We start from the raw sequence: 8,297 nt of genomic DNA on the forward strand, positions 1-8,297 counted from the left end.
GGAACGACTGCCCAGTGGCAGGGACTCTCCAGAGGGCAAGCCAGTCCAGACTGCCCCTCGGGGCGGGGTCCAGGCTGGGGGGCTCTCATGCATGGGCCGCTGGCCTTGGGACTCAGATGGATGCCTCCCTGGAGGCCTGAGGAGCTTGTGCGGCTGACACCACATCCCTGGGGTGCAGGGCCCTGGCTGGCCAGCTCGTTGCTGGAGGCCCCCTTCTCAGCTGGCCCCCTGGGACTTTGGGTCGTGGGAGGGGCAGAGTGGTCCTGCTGGACCCCGGGGCCCCCTAATTACGGTTGTCTGAACCCACATGGCTCTGAGCTGCTTGCTTCAGGCACAGCAGGAGTGAGGCGGCCTTGCGGGGGCATCTCCTGTGCCAGCCTCAGGGTGCCCGGCCCGCGCAGGCAGAGGAGCAGGGGCTGTGCCCACACCCCCAGGGGAGAAGGACAGAAGGACATGGCTCCTGGGGGAGGCACCCTGGGGAGCAGGAGGCGGGTGGGGCCAGTGGGCACTTGTCCACGGGCAGCTCACACGTCTGCAATGCGAGGGGTCAGGGTGAGGGTCATGATCAGGGTCAGGGTCAGGGTGAGGCGAGGGTCGGGGCACAGGTGTTTTGAATTCTCCACGGGACCGTCTCGCAGTCAGGGAGCAGGGTGGGTCCGACCTCTCCAGGGCATCCTGACCCTGAGTAGGAGCCCGGGGGGCCTGGCACAGGGGGCTTCCGCCTTCTTGGGGCGGTTCTGCCCCACGTGGACCTGGGCTCCTTCCACAGAGACTCTGTGTCTGGGGCCTTCCCATACCTCACAGACCACCCAGCTCTGCAGGGCCACCCTCTCCCGGCTCACAGATGCAGAAGATTCTGTGTTATTTACCTTAAATACATTTTAGTTTTAATAGAAAGTTGTTTTAACAGGAAACCGCTCTCAGCAAGTTGCTGGCCTGGGGGGTGCCTCAGCCCTGGTGGGCGGGCAGGCAGGTGGGCTGCTCTGGGGACCCAGTTCTCTGTCATTTCTCCTCCATGCTCTTGGCACCCCATTTGGAGAACCCCAGGCCTAGGAATGCTCCCGGCCCAGGCAGGGCTGGGCAAAGGGGGTCCCAGGGAGGCCCCCCTGGGTGCCCCTACCCCAGACCCTCCCGGCCGGGGTCCCTGCAGGAGGGATGGTGCTGAAAGGGGCCTGTGGTCTGGGCATGAGTGGGCTCACGTGGCCATCTGCCCGGGCTTTGCCGAGGGGCCTCCGTGGGGGCTCCCCCTGCCCTCGGGGAGCTCCCGCTCACAGGGGGACTCATGCAGCTCCAGACGGAGGGCCAGGGAAAGCTGGTGGGTGGGGGCTCCCAGGGGCAAGAGGGTGGGCCCTTGGGCCCTCCCCTCCGGCCTCAGCCCTGGCCAGGGCCCCGCGAGGGTGAGCACACTGGGGGGCTGCAGGGAGACAGCCCATCGGGCCTCGGGACAAGCAGGGAAGCAGGGGCTCTGACAGGCCACCCGGGCCGTCTCCCACCAGGCAAAGCCATCCCCGGGGCCCGGGTGCAGCCCACGGTGGGCAGTTCGAGGCTCCAGAATGGGCCGGGTGGGGCTGTCCCCCAGAGGTCCCCCTGCCACCGGGACTGGCTGTGGAATCAAGCCCCAAGCCTTTCTCTCTCATGGCCCCCGTTCCATCCCTCTGCCCGGACCCTTCCGGGTCCCCAGCTGCTTCAGCCCTTGCCCAGCAGGCGCCCGACCACAGGGCCTTGGCGTCTGCTGCCCTTGGTGTCCTGCACACGGCCCCCAGATGTCCCCTGGCTCCTCCCCTCCCCTCTGACAGCCTTCTCTGTCCCCTTCTCCAGACTGCGCCCTGAACGTTGGGTGCTGTTGTGTCTTCCAGCAGGTCCTCCCCCCACGGGCCCGTCCGCCTGTTCTCAGTGTGTCCCAGCACCTGCAGGGGGCCCACGCCTCGGGACACATCAGGGGACAGGTGGGGCAGACTGTGGTCTCCGGACACTCCTGTGTCCTGGGTGGGGCGGGGCTTGTGGCAGGCAAGGGGCTCCCTCGTTGGGGCCCAGGGTCACCTCCCAGCAGCCTGAGGGTTGCAGGCGTGGCCCTCACTGGTGTGGGATGTCACCGGATTGCAATCGGCTGCCCTCGGGGCCTCAGATCAGAGGCCCATGTATGTGTGCGTGTGACTTGGTTTGAGTTTCCTGGGAAAGTTATGCCGTGCGGTCCAGGATCTGTCACCGCAGGCGGCCCAGGCCCTGAAATTAGCGGACAGCTCTGACCTTTCAGCATTGCTGGCACCCGGGTCCAGTTCCATCCCAGCAAGGCAGGGCTGAGGCCCCTTTTCCCTTTCTACACAGTGGTTTGGCGGGAAACCACAGAGCATGGCATTGTTGCCTGCTGACCTGGGGGCGCTGGAATGCGCTGAGCAAACAGTGGCGGGGAGATAAGCATGTGTGTGGCCATTGTTCGCCATTGTGCCCCTGCAGGCTGGGCGACAGGAGCGCGTCCCACTGGCCGGCCTCGGGGAGCGGAACCCGGACACACGGGTGATTGTCTGCCCTCGCTCCCTCCTCCTGTGTGGCCGGCCCTGAGCAGCGCTGGTCACCCCAGGGAGGCGGGGAGCCCGAGGGGGCCTGAGCCCTGGCCAAAGCCTGCCCTGAGCCTACCCCCAGCCCCAGAGCCTTTTCCTGTCCAGGAAAAGGGCCCTACACACCGTTTCCAGCTTCCTGGCTCAGTTGGGAGGGTGGGCCCTGTCCCCTAGGCCGTGGCTCCCTGGGATTGGGGCCGAGGGCCTGGGTGGGAACACCAGCAGGTGCTTCCAGAAGCTCCCCTCTGGGCGCCCCCCGCACATGCGGTGGTCCTGGGGGAGGGCAGGTGGGGCTTCAGCCCCTGAGGCTTGAGGGCGGCGGCTTCAGCACGTGCTGGGGCCAGATTTCAGCCTGGAGGGGAGTCAGGCTTGTGGCAACTGCCTGTCTGGGGAGTGGGCCGGGTGGCAGGTAGGGCTGTAAGGACAGGAGCGCTGGGATGACGGGCCTTTCACTGCAGAGCCAGCAATGACTTCCTGCTGAGTCGGGACACAAGGTTGCAACTGTCCTGGACCCGGGTGTTGAGGCCAGCGCTGAGCGGCCGGCTGGCTGAGCCTTTGCCATGCGGGAGCTGTGAGACCTCGAGTGGCCAGTGCCCTGAGCCTGGGCCCCTCCTGAGAGCTGATGCTTGGGAAGATGGTGCAGACCGGAGACCCTGGGTCCAGAGTAGCCGGAGCAAAGATTCCCCGAGGGACCTCGGCCTGGGGGTGGAGTCACCAGCCACCCCAGCCCCAGCCCTGCCCTAACATCCTGTGTGTGGCTGGGGGGGTAGATCCTGGGCAGGCTGCTCCGCTGGGGTCCCGGCCGGCCCCCCTCCCCACTGTTGCTCTTGATCCCCAGTCACCTGCAGCCCCTTCCTCGAGACCCCCACTCTGGAGCCAGCTGGGAGCAGCCGCTTGAGGGCTGAGAGGGTGACCCAGGCTCTCCCCGCCACGTCCCAGCCACCTTACCTGCAGCTCCCTGGCCTCCTGTCCACTCCCCGGCCAACTCCTGCTTCCCGTTGGCCCTTCCAGACCGCCATCCTGAGCTGCTGGGATCAACCCTGCTGGGCAGAAGTGAAACCACTGAGGCAGGGCCACAGGCGAGGGGCCTGGGCAGCCAGGGAGGGTGCTGCAAGGGGCTGGGGCAGGCCGTTCCTCCGGGGGCCCAGGGCTTCCCTGCCAGCCCCAGCGCCTACCCCTGGGCCCCAGCTCTCCCCCAAAATTCCTGGGCCTGGATTTGGGGTGTGTGCTGCCCCCCACCACTCGGGCCCCTGCAGGGCAGCCCCAGTGCTGACTGCCGCCCACAGCCCCATCGTGTAGCTGTCAGATGGGCAGAACTTCATGGCTGTGGCAGCAGGAGGGGGCTGAGGCGCAGGACTGGCGCTGGGACAGGTTAGGGGGTCCGGGGTGGGGGAGTCACTGCCACCGGCTTGGTGGAACCGTGCTCCTGGACGGGCTCACCTCCGCCCCGCTCCTGGCCAGGGCCTCTGGTCCTTTGTGTATATTTTAGGTGCCTGGCCCCGTCCTGGGGCCTGATAGGGGGACCACAAGGGGACCGAGGGGCAGGTTGAGACACGGTGGGCTGGGAAAGCAGGCCTGGGGCTGGATGCCCATCTGCTGCCCAGGCAGCTCCGGCCGGATGGGGGCCTGGCCACCTGCCCCTCCCGCCAGGGGGGAACGTCGCTGGGGTCGGGGAGATGTGCTCCCAGGAGGCAGTGCTCGGCCCAGCTCTTCGGGCAGCACCCGGGGTGCCCCCCGGCCCCGGCCCGTGCTCTGAACGATCCTCCCCCCACTCGGAGTCTGGGCACCTCTGACCCCACGGCGGTGGAGTGGCCCCTCCCGACCAGCACCCACTCCCACCCCACTCGGGGACCTGGGGCTGCCCCTCAGGGGCTCCGAGTCACGTTTCTCCTGGGCCTGGCTTGCCACCCACCCGCCTCCAGCCCTGAGCTGAGGGTCCCGAAGTCTCCACCTCCAAGGTGCCGGAGGAGACTATGACGTCTTCAGCTTCTGGCCAGAGCCCCCTGCCCCCTCTGCCCCCTCGGCCCCCTCTGCCCCCTGCCCCCTCGGCCCCTCAGCTGTGGGCCGGCTCAGAGCGCGCCCCGGCCCCCCCGGCTGAGCGGACTCCCCCGGCCCCCCGCCCGGTGCTGTGCTGTGCTGTGCTGAGTGCCAGCGGATGTCGGGTGAAAAGCAAACAGATAAGGTTGGTCAGGAGCAGCGGGACGGGAGCCTCACAGCGGGCCAGGGGTTATCGGGCTGCTAGTGGCTCCAGGTGCGGACGTGGCGGGTGCTGAGTGTTTGCTCTCCGCCGGTGGCCGTGAGGGGCTGCCGGCCGCCGTGGGTGTGACCCGGGAGCTGGTGGCCAGGTGGTGGTGCCGGTTGGTGCACACGATCCGTCCCTCCGTTGGGGGGGCGGGAGGGCGGCGGGGAGCACATGGGTTCTCAGCAGGGTGTCCAGGTCGGTCGGGCTGCTGAACAGAGCCCCGGACCGGGTGGCTCGCCCACACACACCGCTTCTCACAGCCCTTGGACACTGAGATCCAAGGTCAGGGTCCCCCCGGGACCGGGCTTTGGTGAGGGCTCCTCCTGGGTCTGGTGGGAAGAGGGGGGAGGGCACTGATGCCATCATGGGGCCCCACGCTCACGACCTCATCGCCTCCCAAAGGCCCGATTCCATCACCCTGGGGTCAGGGCTTCAACGTATGAATTTTAGGGAAACACAAACATGCAGCCCCAAACAGGTGGTACCAGGTTGTGGAGGGCTGTCAGGTTGGAGGGCCCAGTAGGAACCCCAGAAGCACAAGTCAAGTGGTCTCTGAGGGCAGACACAGCTCTGAGCTGGGAGGGCCCTGAGCAGCCTGGGAAGGCTTCCTGGAGGAGGTGGGCTAGAGGAGGGGCAGCCAGACCCTCAAGGCCCGGGGTTGGATCTGGGGTGGGGAGAGGCCCTGCCGAGGCTGGAAGTGCCTGCTTAGCTGTGGAGACACTGGTGAGGGGGCCGGGGCCAGGCCACAGGGTGTCCTGGGCCTAGCGTGAGCTGGGAGAAGTGGGTAAACTGTGGATGAATGGCAGGGTGGGGGGCCTGCACAAAGTGGTGGGGCAGCGATCCAGGTACCCGGCAGGAAGCAGGGAGAGCGGGCCGGGCCGGGTGGGGAGGATCCCAGGTCCAGGCTCCCAGGCTTACAATGGCCAGTCCGCCTGGCTGATCATGGGGATTCAGCACATGCCATATGGGACCAGGTGGACTTCCGGGGCCACTCATGCCAGGCACTGGCCCAGGGGAGTCCTGGGGCCCAGACTTGCTGTCCAGCGGCCATGGTGTCACTCTGGTCACCTGGGGGAGGTGTCATGCAGGTACCTGCAGGCCTCAGACAGCGAGTGGCCGCTGGGCTGTGGGCACGGAGGTAGTTGCCAGGGGCTCCAGCGCTCGCGGGACCGGAGGCCCAAGCCTGGGCCGCAGGGAAGGCAGCCCCATGGCCCAGCCCTGGGACCTGGGGGGCCGGTTCACCTGGGAACCTGGCTCGGGGCACTAGCACCTGCTGTATACAAGCCGTGGCCTCACTCCACAGAGTTTCAGATGGGAGGCAGGTGCAGGAGGGCTCAGGGGCTGCTGGGGCCCCAGTCCCAGCCCAGCTGCAGAGGCACGACACGCCCCCTCCCAGCTGCTGCCCGGTCTGCTCCAGGCTTGGAGCTGGGTCCCTGTGACCCTGTGATCTTAGAGTTTAGGGATGGTCTACTGTAGTTTATTAAGTGTGCAACAGCATGATTTCTGACACACACACATTACACATACCTTAACGAAAAAATGTTTTATTGATAAAAAATGTTAACCATCATCGGAGCCCTTAGCAAAGATCATTAATCACAGGTCACCACAACAAATATAATAACGAAAAAGATTGAAATACTGCGAGAATTACCAGGATGTGACACGGAGAAACAAAGTGAGCAAATGCGGTTGGAAAAATGGCGCCAATAGGCTGGCTCGGCGCAGGGTTGCCTCAAACCTTCAGTTTGTTTAGAAGAAAAAAAAAAAAGTGTGATATTTGCCAAGCGCAATAAAATGAGTCTGCCTGTCCTTGAAGAGTTCCGTGTGATCAGCTTCAACCCAAGCACACACCCGGGAAAACATCACCGCCACCAGGACAGCAGTCACCTCCATCCCCAGAAGTGTCCAGTGCCCCCTTGGGAACGACCCGTCCGAAACCCGCAGCAGCTGTGGACCTGCTCTTTGTCACTGCAGATTTGTTTGCATTTTCTAGAATTTTATGTAAATAGAATCATACAATATGTACCTTTCTGGTCTGGCTTCTTTCACTCAGCTTTTTGAGTGAAATTATTTTGAGATTCATCCATGTCGTAGTTTGATCCAATCGTTGGCTCCATTTTATCACTGAGCAGTACTTAGTGGTTTGGGTGGGCCGGCCTGCTTCTCTGTCCCACACTGGTGGCCACTGGGATGTTTCCAGTTTGGGGCCATTACAAATAGAGCTGCTGGAACAGGTGTGTCTGGTCTCGCTTGGGCATGTGCTCCTGTTTCTCTCGGGTAAATACCCGGGGGTGGCATGGTTGGATTGCACGTTTGGCATCTGTTGGAGTTTTTAAGCCAAACTGTTTTCCAGGGTGACCCCATCCCTGCCAGCCACGGATGAGATTTCTGGTTCCTCCACATTCTCGTCAGCACTTGACACCCTCAGTCTTTCAAATTTTAGCCATTCTTACAGATAGTGGTGTCTCGCTTTCACGTGCTTACTCGCCGTCCATATGTCTTCTTTGGTCACGTGTCCTTCAAATCTTTCCACATTAGAAAAATTGGATTATTTACTTGTTATTCAGCTTTGAGTGTTCTTTATCTATTCTGGATAGAAGTCCTTTACCAGATAGAGGCTTTGCAAAGATTTTTCTCCTAGTCTGTGGCTTGTCTTTTTATCCTGCATAGTATCTTTCAAAGAGCAGACATTGTTAATCTTGACAAAACCCAATTTACCAAGTTTTCTTCTACGGATTGTGCTTTTCCAGCGTTGCGTCTAAGAAATCGGATTTTATCATGATGAAGTGACCTCCATTATCCCTGGTGATACCCTTTGCTCCGAAATCTACTCTGTCTGATGTTAACATTGCCGCTCCATCTTCCTCCCATCTGTTTGTCTTTTTCTGTCCTTTTACTTTGAATGACTAGTGAGCAGCTGATAGAGGAGCCTTGCTTTTTTATGCAGCCTGACAACCGATACCTTCTTACTGGGGTTTCAGAGGCTACACTGAATACGATTATTGACACAGTTCAGTTAAAACCCACCATCTTGCTGTTTGTTTTCTATTTCTTCCATCTCTTCTGCCTTGTTTTGGATCCACTGAGCAGTTTTTCACAATTCACTTTACCTCCTTTGCTGCCTTCTTTGCTGGAATCCTTCGTCTTGTTATTTTTGTCGCCTTCAGGGTGATAGTGTTTGCCTTAACTTGTCAGATTCCCACCTTTAGAGACACAGCATGTGGGATGAGAACCCACAGTGCTGTGCCCCCTTCTCCCTCCTCCCGTGCTCTGTGTGCACTTTACTTCCACATGTTATAGACCCTCACTAGCTACGTGGTTATTATTTTTGTTTAGTCGGTTATCTTTTAAAGAGATTTAAATAAAATAAGCAAAAAATCCTATATATTTACCTGTGTAATTGCCATTCCAGCTGCTTCCATTTCTGTGTGAACCCACGAAACCATCAGGTGTTGTTTCCTTCTGCCTGAACCTCTCCTGTGCGATGGTGGTACATC

Source organism: Balaenoptera acutorostrata, chromosome 9, assembly GCF_949987535.1.
Source record: "Balaenoptera acutorostrata chromosome 9, mBalAcu1.1, whole genome shotgun sequence".
Classification (NCBI taxonomy): Eukaryota; Metazoa; Chordata; class Mammalia; order Artiodactyla; family Balaenopteridae; genus Balaenoptera; species Balaenoptera acutorostrata.